Raw genomic sequence first — 16,001 nt, forward strand, 5'->3', positions numbered from 1 at the left:
AGCTGACAAACACGACCTCAGCCAGACGATCCAGGTCAACATCAAGATTGATAAACCATGTGGATAGTATGTATCCTTGACATGATGTAATAAAAATGGCACTTTACCTCTGTGGTTGTCCTCCTAATAACCCATGATCACAGTCTCATCACGAGAAAAACAACAGACATATCCCAGCTGAGGAACATTTTATAAAATACCTTACTCCCCCAAATGTTCCAGGTCATTAACAACATGGAAAGGCTGAAAAACTGTCACAAGCAAGAGGAGCCTAAGAAAACGTGAGGACAAAATGTAATGTGATGTCCTAGATAGGAGCTTGGCAAAGACTAAGGAATTCTGAATAAAGTATGGTTTTTGGTTAATAAGAACATTTTAATATTGGTCCATTAATTATAACAATCAAGTATAAAATGTTAATAATAGGAGAAACTGAGTGTGAGTGCATGAGAATTCTCTGTATCATCTTCACAATTTCCCTGTAAATTTCCTACAATTTCCCTATACATCTTTATTGTGTTCTAAAAAATAAAGTTTATTTTTAAAAGTGATTTAAATGAATCAGACTCTAAACGTGAAGGAATTTTAAGAATAGTTAATTAATTTTTGTGTGTTCTTAAAGAGCTCCTCCAGTGGGAACAGCCTAAGAATTTTATACCAGAAGGAAAGAAAAAAAGCTTATGAACAGCGATAATGCCTCCTCAACCTGAAAAGCAGGAAAGGATAATAAATTGCAAAAATCAGATAAAAGTATCTCCTTTATATTAGCCACCATATTGCAAGCGCGTTTAAAATCAGCAATGCATAACGTTCATTTCCTTGACATTTGTCTCCCAAAGAGTTGACAGTGTTTGAGTGTCAATTAAAAAATGATTCATGTGAAATTTTTATTAAACCAAATTTACTGTGAAATTACTGCCCAGATAATACTTTATTTCGATTTTATTGAGTTCCTTCGTAATCGCTGAGCCTTTTAGTTAGAGCTTTCAAGTATAGCAAATGCCTTAGAAAGCCAATTTTTAAGTTGCAATTACCATACCCTAATGGGATCACATAGCATTTTCCTTCGCTCGGATGTGGCACACAGTAGGCACCTGATAAGATAATAAATGAATAAAATTGCTTCTTATTGTTTCTTTCAGCAATTTAATTCTTCTTTTTGTCCATTTCAGGCTCTCATGTTTATCAACATCAACCTAAGAAGGTTAGGGATGCATTAATTTATTAAATATTTGGTGCATACCTACTGGGAGCAAGGTGCTAGAAATACCCTGCTAACCAGAAATACAAGCATTCCTTGTCTCCATTTAAGTCTGGGCTGGTGGGAGAGACAGATACTAAGCAAATAGTGACATAAAGACAACTAAATAAGATTTTGGTGGCTACTACAAAGGTAAATATACAGCTTACTACAAATGCGTATGAAAGAAGGCCTAGCCTAGGTGGGGGCCTCAGGGAAGACCACCAGAAGAACATTTATATTTAGACTTAGAGAAAGGAGAGAGAGGGTAAGCGGTGGATGGAGGATATTATGAGCAAAAGGAATATTTCTGCATGCAAATTATAGGGCTTTGGGCAATCCCTTGAACATATTTCTTTCTCTGCACAATTGGGACAGTAACAGTGCCTGTGCCATAGCGTTCTAAGGAGGAATGAATTAGACATTATTTGCAAAGTGCTTAACACTGTACCTAGGACATTGGTGAGTACTTAATAAATATTTTCTGGTGGCCATAACAGTGTGGAGCCACATTTCCCTAGTTCGAATCCTGGGTGTGCCACTTAACTAACTGCGTGACCTTGGACAAGACCGTGGTCCCCTGGTGTCCTGCAGCTCCCCTTCCAGGATGACAGTAGGTTCCTGCCCATTGGGTTGTTGGGAGGATCCCATGAGTTCTTACGTGAAGCATGACTCACTTCTTGGTGCACAGTATGCGCTACAGGAATGTTAGCTTATATTACGAACAAAGAAACATCTCAACAGTCCAACCAAGCATTTAGAAATTATTCTATGGCTTTTAAGAAAATTGAGACTCAAAAAAGACAAGTGCCGGGGCGCCTGGGTGGCGCAGTCGGTTAAGCGTCCGACTTCAGCCAGGTCACGATCTCGCGGTCCGTGAGTTCGAGCCCCGCGTCGGGCTCTGGGCTGATGGCTCAGAGCCTGGAGCCTGTTTCCGATTCTGTGTCTCCCTCTCTCTCTGCCCCTCCCCCGTTCATGCTCTGTCTCTCTCTGTCCCAAAAATAAATAAATGTTGAAAAAAAAAATTAAAAAAATAAAAAAAATAAAAAAAATAAAAAAAGACAAGTGCCTGCCCATGTTTACCTAGCTAACCGCTTCCACGATCTGAAACTCGAACCCACAATTTCTGATTCTAACCTCACTCCACGAGGCCTCCTCAAGCTCCAGTAAGAGTTGCCTTCTTGGAATCTCAGGGAAGAACCCTTGATGTAATAATACAACCATTGGTAAGTGTCCCTTGGTTCTTTCCAAATCCATAAAAAGGCATTTTCTGATGAGTGTCTGAGCTGTGAAGAAAGAGGTGGGGATTCTTGTCCCTCTGGATTACTTGTGTCAGGATATTTTACCTAGAGCGCTAAGGAAATTATCCTTATTAACAGGAAGGAAGTCTGAGTTTTGAATCTGGGCAATAAGATGTGCGGAGAAAAAATGCTTTGAATCGCTCTTCATCTTTTAAGGACAAACGAGAGCTTTTCTGCTTACAAAATAAGTTGCCAAGATAGCCTTATGGAATGAACCTCTGGTGCCAAAATGCTGCTAGGAAAATAACCCTGCAGAGCTGGGATGCCTGCACTCCAGGTCTGTCTGATCCCAAATCCCTTGGTCTGTCCACCACACCACTCCCACCAACACCTGCTGCCCCAGAGGTCATTTGCAATTGCTCTTTTTCAAGCCCCCCAAAAAGGGACAAAGAACTATAGGAGCGGCTGGTCAGAGGCACCAAAATGCTCAGAACTTGGGGTTAAAGATGCCTTTAGGATTCATTTGGTGTATCTCTGAGAGGGAACCTTGTCGTTCACATTTTCACAGACTGAACAATTTCAGATCTGGGGGAAACAAGTCACTAAGGCCAAACAAAATCCTTAATATTCAGCCTCATCTTTCTATTCTCTTTTGGTTTGGTTTCCACGGCAACTCATATTTATTGGGCAATTCGGTGTGTATTTGCTGAAGGCAGGTGATTGCTTTTGCTCAGCCCAGCAGCGGGGCGGGGGGGGGGGGGGAGGCAATCTGGAGAGAGGTCATTTAGAAGAAGGCATCTTGTTTTATTTGGGGGCAATTCGCAGGCTACATTCTTTAAAAATGACTAAATTCACTTCTTAAACTTTGTGGTAGGCATGATCTGAAAGATGAATTAAACCAAAATCAATTACAAGAAAAGAAGAGGAGGAGAGAGAAAAACAGGGAGAGAAGATGAGAGGAATGGGGGGAGGGAAGGAGGAAGGAATAAACACAAGTGAGGTGCGTGCATTTCCTCTGGTGACACCAGCTAAATTCTAGCCATTTTGTCTACATGCACACTTCTCTCCTCTTTCTGCACTCTGATTTCTGCTCCTGTCACTGTAGCAAAGCAGAAAAGAGAGGCCAGATGACTTAACAGGGAAGCCATGTGCCACTGTCACCACAACGCCTGGACGTCAGTTGCACAGAGTTAGAAAAGCCACCTTTCCCTGGGGCGCCTAAGTCGGTTAAGCGTCCAAGTCTTTATTTCAGCCCGGGTCATGATCTCCCAGTTAGTGAGTTCGAGCTCCACATTGGGCTCTGTGCTGACAATGCAGAGCCTGCTTGGGATTCTCTCTCTCTCTCTCTCTCTCTCTCTCTCTCTCTCTCTCTATCTCTCTCTCTCTCTCCTCCCTCTCTCTCTCTCCAAAATAGATAAATAAACATTAAAAAAAAAAAAAAGCCGCCTTCCCACTTAGGTGCATCCAGTTTTCTGCTTCTCTGCCTGAGGGGTTCCTCCGTCCTAAGCGAGGATTTCTCTACCTGTGAGCAGGACAGCCCAAAAGCACAGAGGATTTCATGTCATTCCTGGAGGTAACCCTCTCTCAATGAAGGGTGGCTGTCTGTGGATAGAAACTCCATCTTGACACAAGCCTTGGTGGAATGCTTCTGAGGGGCATTGTACATCGTTCCTCAAATGGCCCCAAGTAGGATTAGGCAGGAGTTTCTCTTGCTTCCCTGCCTCATTTTCCCTTCTTCTTCACTTGTGTATCTCAGAGCTGGTTCCCAAATAAACAGTTTCTCCCAAGGCCTCGTGTCAAAGTCTGCTTTTAGGTGAGTTGGACCTAAAGTACTAGGGTATTCCCTTCCTGGCATTAAGGTACAGGGGAAATAATATTAGTAATTAAATTAATGTTAGTAATTATTAGTATTGATAATTAAAGCAAAAGGAAGTTGATATTTCTGAGGGTTGCTGCTGCCCCAATGACTCATTCTGGGTTCCATCAGAGACATAGAACCGCCCTGGGTTTCCACGTAGAAGAGTGTTACTGCAGGGAATTGGAGGCCCATTGTACGACCCTTGGACGAGCTGGAGAGTCAAAGGTCAGGAAAGCTCCAGCCGGAAGCCTGTGATCCTCGGGCATGCACATGAAAAACACCACAAACTTTATGTCCGTCATCTGGCCAGACATCGTCTTATCAGTGTCACTGGAGGAAAACAGCTTCTCTTTTCTTTCACCTTTCAAATTTTGTAGGGGTTGGAAGATTCTCACCTGGAACCATAAGAGGAAAAGAATCCTAGAGGATTCCGGGTCTCTGCCCTGCATTGCCGAGGGGAATGTAGAAAAGGAAGTGGTCATGCTAAGATTATAGCAGATAATTCAGCACACACAGGTAGGATGCCCTGGTGAGGTCAGAAGCTTGACCTCGGGCAGTGCTGGATAAACCCAGATCCTTGCTACTCATTTTCTTCTTTTCTAGACTCCATGAGGACCACCACATATCATATCATTTTTAAAAAATGTTTATTGGGGCGCCTAGGTGGCGCAGTCGGTTGAGCGTCCGACTTCAGCCAGGTCACGATCTCGCGGTCCGTGAGTTCGAGCCCCGCGTCGGGCTCTGGGCTGATGGCTCAGAGCCTGGAGCCTGTTTCCGATTCTGTGTCTCCCTCTCTCTCTGCCCCTCCCCCGTTCATGCTCTGTCTCTCTCTCTGTCCCAAAAATAAATAAATAAACGTTGAGAAAAAAATTTTTTAAAAAAATGTTTATTTATTTATTTTGAGACAGGGATAGAGAGTGAGTCGGGAAGGGGCAGAGAGAGAGGGAGAGAGAGAATCCAAAGCAGGCTTTGCACTGGGGCTCGATCCCACCAACCGTGGGGCTCAATCCCGCCAACCGTGAGATCAGGATCTGAGCTGAAACCAAGAGTTGGACGCTTAATCAACTGAACCACCAGGTGCCCCAATGCAGAGAGGTTCGAGTTCAACCAGTTAAATCAGAGACTTCTAGAACAATAAGCCTGTATTAAACTTATATAACTAGTCACCCTGACTTGTCAGATGTCCCTAGCTAGGCTACAAAACATCTTAGCCTTTACAAAACCTCTTCCAAATATGCAATCGTTTTCACCACTTTACCCCACTACAGCCCCCATGATCCCGAGTGCCTGAATCTTGCTCTTCCTCCTGGGTTCTCTATTTGAGCTAAATCACTGTGCTGAGACACTTGCGCATAGGCTTTCCGTCATCTACTAAGAGCTGACTCTTTAAGCTTTCCTCGGAATGGCCCCATCTGCAAGTGGGTTGAAAACGCAACTTTCGGTATCATGTAGAGAATAGATCATTGCTATGACTGGTTGAAACCTGACTGTTTCTTGGTTTCATCCTTATGACAGATGCCAGGACAGGTCACCTGCTCCTGCATATTTCCTTCCTCTTTCCTTACAATACACTTTCTTTGTTCTTCCCCCATCTTGGTCACCTGTCTCAGGAGGCAGCCCTCAAGGCAGCAGAACACACAGCAGGGGGGCCAAGGAGGATGCCCCTGGACAACACTTGCCAGAACATTCCAAGGACCCACACGAGACCAAAGTCCCCTTTCTCATCCCCTGTGTACCACCTTAGTGAGAGAGACAGGGGGAGATGGAGAATCTCTGAGAGCCTGAGCTTTGCATTCTGAGGGATCCAGGAAATTTCTGGATGGAGCGTTTTACATTACTCAGCTGGGCTCAACTTAAACCAGATTGGACATTTAATTAGTTTGTTTTCTCACTTCCTAGCATATAAGCATTCAGGAGAGAAAAACTAATTAGTAATGAACCAAATTAATTTACGGGATTTTTTTCTGCACAACCAATTTGGAGTGTGAGTTGCTTTTTTTTTTTTCTAAAACGCTCAAAATTTGCATTTCTTTTCAAGGAGTCCACAGCACCTCTGAGAGCAAAGACTCCTACTCTATATTCATAGCTTCAGAAATACCAATCACTTCTGATTTTACATCTTGGCAAAATCTGTATTCTCAGTCCTTGTGTATAATTTATATACTGAAACTACCAGCAAGGCACCTTAGCGGAGATGGTCCGTAAGCAATCTCAAGCTCGGTGAATGCCCGCTGGACCCTGTCCTGTCTTCTCTCCCTAACTTCCAGTTCCAGTTTTACCTTGCCCTTGCTCTCATGAACATGACATTTCTACATCCCAGTGTCCCGTGCTCACAGAATCAAAGGCACCTTTGTCTCCCCCCTTTCTCATTCGTCCCAAGCTGCATCCAGTGCCAGGTGGGTCTAGGTTTTACCCCTTACTTCTCCATTCCAATTTTTACATTACTACCACACATCAAGATAATGCCCCCCAATGTACAAGTTTCTGCTCATGAGCTCAGCGTCTATACTCTTCGGTCCCTCTCCAGCACTCTCGGGTGATGCTTCCTGAAGCTGTAATTTCATTATATCTTTTCTCTGCTCGAGGCTTCCCTTTTTCTTGACCTGGACATGCCAGGAACCCCAGGTCTTCATTTCAGTTGCTTGGTGCTCCTCTACAAAGATGTTCCTGGAGTCCTGAATCCATTTTTTTTTTTTAATTTTTTTTTTCAACGTTTATTTATTTTTTGGGACAGAGAGAGACAGAGCATGAACGGGGGAGGGGCAGAGAGAGAGAGAGACACAGAATCGGAAACAGGCTCCAGGCTCTGAGCCATCAGCCCAGAGCCCGACGCGGGGCTCGAACTCACGGACCGCGAGATCGCGACCTGGCTGAAGTCAGACGCTTAACCGACTGCGCCACCCAGGCGCCCCAACTGAATCCATTTTTTTAAGCCCAAGTCATCCTCTTGACTCCCTCACCCAAGCCTCTCCCCTTGCCTGCTCCTCCTCCTCGATCCATATCTCAACTAATCACACCAAGAGCTTCCTGGTTGTCAATGTAGAGTTATCAGTCTTCTCTGCCTCTTCCTCCTCTCACATCCGCAAATGCAACAGATCACGAGATCATGGGGGATCCTCTTACCAAATGCCCTGAGGATATCACAGCGTTTATACATATATCTTCCGATTCCAGCTCCTGTCATTGCTCCTGGCTCTCATCACCCAGCTTTCCAGTTTATCCTTCATGATGTCTACAGACTCGTCTTCCTCAATGATATATCTTATCATGTCACTTTCTTGCCCAAAACATTTTGTCCTTCCCATCCAGTAAAGTCCAAGAATTCTTAGCACGACATGGCAGGTACAGTATTATCTTGCCCTGTCCCTACCCAACAGCCTCTTCTTCAACTGTGTTCCCCTCAACACCCCATGGTCCACTCTCCCACACTAGGGTTGTCAGACTTAGCAAGATAATAATAATAATAATAATAATAATAAATACAAATACAGAATGCCCACTTAGACAGCAATGCCTGAAAATATTTATACAAAAAGTTTATCTGAAATTCAGATTTGACTGGGTGTCTTTCACTTATCTTGTGACACTGTCCCATAGTCTTCTCCAAATATGCCCCACGTTTACAAACCCATGCGATCTCATCTGTAATGGTGGTTCTTTTCAAGTGGAATTCTTTGCCCTTATCTCCTATCTATCCTATGGATCTCTTACCAATAGAAGAGATCCAGCTCCTCTCCCTCCTGGGGCATAGACCTCATCTAAAGCTCTGCAGTGGGGTAAACCTGAGAGTCCCCTCTCCTTTTTCTTAAGGTGCCCTTTATTAAAGAGAGAAAGTTTTGTGATGTAGCTCAAGGGGATATGAGTGGGAGGCAGAAATGCTTGTCTAGCATGATAATGCCAAGTTACCTCACTTTTCAAAAAAAAAAAGAGTAAAAATTTCATCATAAAAGGGACTCCGATTTCTTTGGGAGAGGCATGGCAGAGAATGAATTCTTCTAGTGCCAAGCTTTGTTTGGAAATAGGGAAATAGTGGAATCCCTGTCCACCTTGCCTGGGGTGGGGGTGGAAAAGAAGCCAGCAAACCTTGAGATGAAGCCCATCTTTTCTTGTGAAAAAATATGGGCATTCTATGGCTAAGGCTGCTAAATTTGTGAGACGCCAGAAGGACCTGAGGAGACTGAGATTTGATCAAGGAGGAATGGGATCAACATATGGGGAAGGGAGAGTGGACCTGAGGGGAAGTATAGGGGAAGACATTAGGCACTGGAAGACCCTCTGAAGTCCTGGGACAGCCCTGATTGAGGCCAGCTTCCTCCCCATCTGTTCTTATCTTGAACAGTCTGAGGACAATTGCAGAAATCTCTTCAGGGACGGAATCCAGTACATGTTCACTTTCAGGCAAAGTTGATGAGTGCCCCCCCTCTCCTGGTCACAGGCTGACAAGCCACCTGTTCAAGGTGGGCTACTGGGGTTACTCGGAGCATCTCCATACAGACAGTGACCCAGCAGGAAAAAGGGTTAGTTTGGTCTTAGCTTGAACCTGCCTCCAAGAATGTCTTCTTACCTAAAAGTGCCTACTACATCCATTCATTCTTCCAGGACTAGATAAATGTCACCTTTTCTGTGTCTTCCCTAACCACGACAATCCCTTGCACAAACTAGCAAGGCATTCTTCATAGATTTAAAACTCTCAACTTCTCAGGGTGCCTGAGTGGCTCGGTTGGTTAAGCAGCTGACTCTTGATTTCAGATCAGGTCATGATCTCATGGTTTGTGAGTTCAAGCCCCACATCAGGCTCCAAACTGACAGTGCAGAGGCTACTTGGGATTCTCTTTCTGTCCCTCCCTCCCTCTCTCTCTCTCTCAAAATAAATAAATTAACTAAACCCCCCCCCCCAAAAAAAAACCTCTCATCTTCTCTACTCTTTAGTAGTGAAGGTAAATTCATATGGACCTGGATTAAGTCTAGTCCATTCATCCTTTTATCCTAAGCACTGGGTGCTATCTTATGCATAATAAATGTTGAATATTCACTGGATGAATGAATGAATTTATTCTGATTTTTATTATAGCTATTTGTCTTTCCTCCTACTTGAAAAATATGCTGTCTCTTGTTCTCCTCCCCACCTTCCCTGCACTTAAGACACTTTTGTGTGTGTGCCCACTGTCAGCTTTTGGTAGTATTTAATCAGTTGAATTAGGATCTGAAGGTAGTTTATAAAAATGATTAGTTTGATTCTAAACATATAAGTGATGTCACATGAGGTGATGATATTACCGTGAAGACAATTACAAGATGCTGCTGTACAAGTGTAATGTTCAATGTACTGGAAAAAGGTTGCAGCGCTGATTTTTACAAAATACTATTTCTTAATTATCACATAGGTAAACATCTGCCTCGTCCATGCCTGAATGGTTGCAAATTCTGGATTGGTGGGTTCACATCAATGGGGCTCCATTGAATTCAAGAGACTTGAGCAATGTGGAATTAATTGTAGTTGCCAAAAGATATTCTTAAAATTACATCGGTGTGTACAAAACTCTACTAATTATAAAAGCTTCAGGAACAGCCAAGTATTTTCCAGGTTGTTGACCTCTTCACATCCTTCCTGGTTTGAAAAATTATCTTGGCCCCACCAAATGAAATACTCTCCGGTAAGAGCATGGTATGCGTATGTTCCATTAGTGTGCATGCTATATTGCTAAATCAATATGTGTTTTGCTCAAGGTCCTTTTCTCCTGTTTTCAGATATTTTAACTTAAGAAGAAATAGCCACGCCTGGTAAACTTGCACGGAAGATTGAATTTTATTTATTTATTTATTTATTTATTTATTTATTTATTTAGAGAGAAAGAGCACAAGCAAATGAGGGACAGAGACGGAGAGGGTGAGAGAGTGTGGAACCCCACACGGGGCTCAAGCTCACCCAGTGTGAGGCTTGAACCCATGAACTGTGGTGAGATCATGACCTGGGCCAAAGTCAAGAGGTGGATACTCAACCAGCTGAGCCACCCAGGCATCCCTAGCCCCAGCTATTTTTTCTAGTGATGTCGAGTGTGCAAGTAGTAAAGTCCATCTCCAAAAACAGCAAACTTATCTCTGCATCATTTAAAAATTATTAGGCTTTGAAGTATCTTCAACAGCATTGTAATAATTCTTCTTTAATTTTTCGCATTGGGTACTTTCAAGGAGGGAGAGAAGAAGATAGGGAGAAAAAAGAGGCAACCTCAGAGTCAGTCACTGAGGTGGAATTCTTCACCTACCTATGGCTCATGGCTCATTCAGACAACAGTAGAAAGACATGCCTTTCCATAGGGCTCAGGAATCCTTAAAATACAGAAACCTTCACGGTATCAGTGCCATGACTTAACTTCCAAAAAGAATTCCTTGTTTTCCGTAACAGTTATTCGAGAACATCATCATCATCACTATTATTATTGATCTTACTAATAATAACTAATATTAAGTGAACCCTTCCCCCAGAGAGTGTTTAAAATATTCCAGGTGCAGAGAACTAAGCATTTTGCTTGAGTTATCTCATCTAATCCTCTCAGCCCACCCGGTTTTATTGTTTGTTTGTTTGTTTGTTTTTTCCCACCTGTTGATGAGAACATTAGTAAGGTTAAGGAAACTGCCCAGGGCTCCACTGTAAGTGAGATACCTTGGAGTAAAGCCCAGGTCTGTCTGAACAAAGATTCTGTGCTCATAACCTTTACATTTTAAGAGCTCAGCAGCAAGTTACCCCATCTCTATGCCATTTAGGGAATGATGAGAAGCACTGGATTGGTTAAGAGTTCAGATACTTTGGGGGCTCCTGGGTGGTTCAGTTGGTTGAGCGTCCGACTTCGGCTCAGGTCATGATCTCACGGTTCATGGGTTCGAGCCCTGTGTCAGGCTCTGTGCTGACAGCTCAGAGCCTGGAGCCTGCTTCGGATTCTGTGTCTCCTTCTCTCTCTGTTCCTCCCCTGCTCATGCTCTGTCTTTTTCTCTCTCACAAATAAATAAAGATTAAAAAAATTTTTTTAATTGAAAAAAAAGACTTCAGATACTTTGACATGCAGTCAGAGTTAGGAGGCAGGGGGGTGGAGGTCCAGTACCCAAGACTAGATTATCTTTAAGAGTAAAACAAACAGGGGCGCCTGGGTGGCGCAGTCGGTTAAGCGTCCGACTTCAGCCAGGTCACGATCTCGCGGTCAGTGAGGTCGAGCCCCGCGTCGGGCTCTGGGCTGATGGCTCAGAGCCTGGAGCCTGTTTCCGATTCTGTGTCTCCCTCTCTCTCTGCCCCTCGCCCGTTCATGCTCTGTCTCTCTCTGTCCCAAAAATAAATAAACGTTGAAAAAAAAAATAAAAAAAAAAAAAAGAGTAAAACAAACAGGGGCACCTGGGTGGCTCAGATGGTTGAGTGTCTGACCTCAGCTCAGGTCATGATCTCACAGTTCATGGGTTTGAGCCCCACATCAGGCTCTGTGCTGACAGCTCAGAGGCTGGAGCCTACTTCACATTCTGTGTCTCTCTCTCTGCCCCTCCCCTCTTGTGCCCTCTTTCTCTCAAAACTAAATAAATAAACATCAAAAAAATAAGATAAAACAAAAACCAACCAACAAACAAAAAAACACTGTGTAAATGATTTTTCTTTTCTTTCTTTTTTTTTTTTAGAATTGTTAGTTCTAGTTCATTGAGTAAACAAAGGTTTTTAGGTGTTAAAAAAGAATATGCCAGAAACAGGCTTACTAAAATTAGTTTATACACTGCAGTATTTCAAAAATCATTTTACAGAGCAAGTCAGAAAAAGGTGCCCTCTCACTTTTTACTAAAAACCCAGTATATGAAAATTCTTCATCTAGCTTGGATCACAGGGTTTCGGAATATTTCATTATTCTGCACACGTCCTACAAAAATAATTATACTTGCCACAACAAGCAATATTAAGGAGCTCTGTGTTTGTGAAGAATCCTGTTTGACGTCTTTTAAATAAACCAAAGAAGAAAAAAGAAAACCACCCTCGAAGTACCTCTGTTGCACATTTACTTTTTTGTGACTTAAACTTGAGTAAACAAAATAAAACATGGAGGGAAAAAAAAACCTCACAAACATGTTTGGTTACCATTGTTTTTATAATACAAGTACTGACTGGAATTGTTAGCTAAACATACCTACAGATCCACATTTTGATATTTCCAGTAGCAGAAAGTTTCCTTATAACTTGTCACCTGAAATTAATTGCTGATAGAGTTTTTCGAAGTTATACAATTTATTTAGTTTCCTAATACAGAATTTCAGATGGCTTCAAACACCAATAGCTCAAAGGTTCTGGGGAAGAATCAGTTTACAGAAGTGCCACCTAGATATTATTGTTAAGGTACGCATTCTCAGGATCCAGTAACATTAACAAACAGGCAAGAATAAACTATTTGCACATTATGTTCTGGTATTAACGCTTAGCTGCCAAAGATGATCACATGGGAACAGGGTCCTTTTCTGAAAAATTCTTTGACGCATAAAGGATTCTTTGAAAAAGAACAGATGCCCAAATGTGACACCTTATTCATTAATCATGGCAAAAAAATAAAACAAAATAAAGCATAAACCAAGATTTTTACACCAAAGACACTTTGCTCTATACTTTTTTTGCTCTTGAAAGTCACTATCAGAACAGGTAAATCATTTGGAGATCAAGGGGAATCTGCTAGTCCTTCCATATGACGAGTTTTTTGCTGTGAATGCTCATCTGGAGTTTCACGCTCCGAGACCATGGCATAGGTTAAAAGTCTAACGACAATGTGCTCTGGGTAACGTAACTTCTTGGACAAGCCTAGTTTTAAATTCCATGCTATGAAAGATTATATCCACTGGGATATAAGCTCCATGAGGTCACAGATTTTTTTTTTTTTTAACCTTTTCTTCACTGATGTAGCCCCGACATCTAAGATACTTGGCCCTTTTGGTACTTACTAAATCTTCTGGGAATGATAGCAATGCCCCAATATATTTAGGCTCTCATAACAGAATATATGCGGAACATACTAAAATCAAGGTCTCATTGAGGCATCAGCTTGGTCTTAAAGCCATGGGCACTGAAAGGCCACAAAATTTTGCATAAACCAGAGCTTTGTCCAAATAGCAAGTTATGTGTCCCAGAGCATTTACGCCATTTTCTGTGTAACTTGCCTACTCCATGGGCAACGATAGGAAGTGGGAAATGTGAAAGGCCCACATAATCCACTTCAGGAAGGACATCAAAATTTCTTCCCCATCTCAGCCCATCACTTAATAATATAACATCACTGGAACCAGGAACATCTCACCTCTCAGCTCACATGTCCGTATACCCTAGCCTGTCATGCCCAGGGCATTTTGGAAAAAGGTATAGAGGCTCAATTTGTTCTTTTCTTTCATTCCCTGTTCCTCCACTGCTAGAACTTTCTAAGAAATTCTATAGAATTTGACAAGGATCCAAGAAATATTTGGCCTGGCCCAGAATTTGGGGCAGAAACCTTTATTTCTCAGAGACATCAGTTCAGATGTAATATCTTTCAGAAGCCTACCCCAATTCTTTGTAAGCTAGTTTAGTCCGCGAATCTCATTTTACCTCGAACCTGTTCCAGAGCACCAAATTATATTGAAATCATCAGTGCGTTGCTGCTTCTCCCACTAAACTGTAAGCTTCCTAAGAGGCCATGTCTTATTGAGCCCTCGCATTTGTCATGGTGGCACAGCGCCTAAAAACAGTAGGTGCCCAGTCAGTGCTTCCTGAATTCCATACCTGTCGCAACTATCAACTTGAAAGACTGTATGATGAAGATGGAATATTGTTGCTGGAAACGTTCCTCTCCTACAATCGAAGGCACTGTTTGGAAAACATAGCTTGATATTCTGTTTCAGAGAGGATGCCATTTCCGTTTTAAGAAACTTGTCCACAATCTCATGATGCACCAGAGTTGGTCAGGACCTTGGTTCCAGGTTCCAGAAATCCAAATAGAGTACTTATTATAATGATAATATGTCTCATAGAGCCCCCAGATAGGAGCAGAATGAGGCTAAACTTTGAGAATACACATAATGGGGACTCAGACCATCAGGAAACTTGAGTCTGGTCTCTGTTCTTCTCTGACCAGCATTTTTTGCTTTTCTGGACCACATGGAGCAAAACATGACTGCAGTATCTTCAAAATGTACATTTTTTATGCGCCAAGAACCCCAAAAGATTAACTTCTGTTCTGGTTCCTGGTCCTACCGGGAATGACTCCAAATTGCTCACCTTCGTGAAGTGCTCACCTTAAACCAACAAAATGCAGCTGCTGGTGGGGTTCAAAAATATGGCCAGGCTGTTGGGCAGACAATCTCATAGGCGTCCACCACACTTTCAAATTCATTAGTTTCTAAGAAAAACATATAATCAAAATGGGCTATTTCAAATGTATCAATGGTCATCTCTATAAAATATAAAGTCTTCAAAGCAATAATCTGCAAATTTATTTTTCGTAATCCATGGTACCACTAAAAAATTTCCAAAGAAATAAGATTGCTTTGTTTTAAAAATAAACTTATTTTATTATATGATAATGTTGACAGTTTACATAAACAACACCATTTAGAACATGCAAAACAATTATAAAATTACATTTTAAAAAGATACGAAAATCTTTGAAGTTCTTTCTTGATATGGGACCTACTAAATTTCAAGAGACACCATTTACATTTTAGAATCAAAACAAAATTCCTAAGCCTGGGTTGGCTTAAGAGAGTCCATTGGTCAACCAACAACAATTCAGGGTAGGAACCTTTATAGCACTGTGTTTTTGTTTTTAAATACTATTAACAAGCATTTGTTTCAAGCACTTTGGCATCAAAGAACACCGAGAAAAAGCAAGGGCATAAATGAGCCCAAAAGACTTTTGAGAATAAAGCATATGCAACATGAATCAGTTGGATATAATCCTGTTTCAAGGATGGCTATTAAGTCGGAAGAAAAATTGACTTAGAAGATGATTAGTTGTTTGGCTTAGTTCTTAATACATTTGAGCTATTTCTGTGAAGGCAGCCTCATTCTCAAAACACAATGTGTGATAGAAGGTGATATACAACTTCACCTTTTGTCTAAATTCTCCACTTCACTTTGTGTATGAAGTCTACACTGCAAAGTAAAATTTGAAAAGATTCTGGAAAAAAAGAAGCTGCTTGGCTAACATCACAACAGCCAAAGTACAGCAATTTGGGGACATCTTCTATTGGTTTTCGTAAATTACCCACCCGATCAATGTAGAAAGTTTCAGTTTCTATGGAATATTGGCTAAATGGAGATTTAGCTTTTTCAGTGTTTTTTTTTCTTTTTAATTGCTTTTATATATATAGAAAGAGAGAGAAAGAGTGCAAGCTGGGGAGAAGGGCTGAGGGAGAGAGAGAGAGAGAGAGAGAGAGAGAGAGAGAGAATCTCAAGCAGGCTCCATGCTCAGTGTGGAGCCTGACATGGGGCTTGATCCCACAACCTTGGGATCATGACCTGAGCTGAAATCAAGACTCGAAAGCTCATTGTCTGAGCCACTTAGGTGCCCCTAGCTTTTTCAGTTTTAAAAGAGTCTTTATTAAATATGCTATGGAGTTGAAGGAACATCTGGCGAGATGGTCCCAAGTAGTCGATTCTTATGGTCGTGATTTCATCGCA

The sequence above is a fragment of the Lynx rufus genome, unplaced genomic scaffold (genome assembly GCF_022079265.1).
Source record: "Lynx rufus isolate CCGP_SWC_20201006 ecotype Redwood Valley unplaced genomic scaffold, mLynRuf1.p SCAF_3, whole genome shotgun sequence".
In the NCBI taxonomy this organism is placed as follows: domain Eukaryota; kingdom Metazoa; phylum Chordata; class Mammalia; order Carnivora; family Felidae; genus Lynx; species Lynx rufus.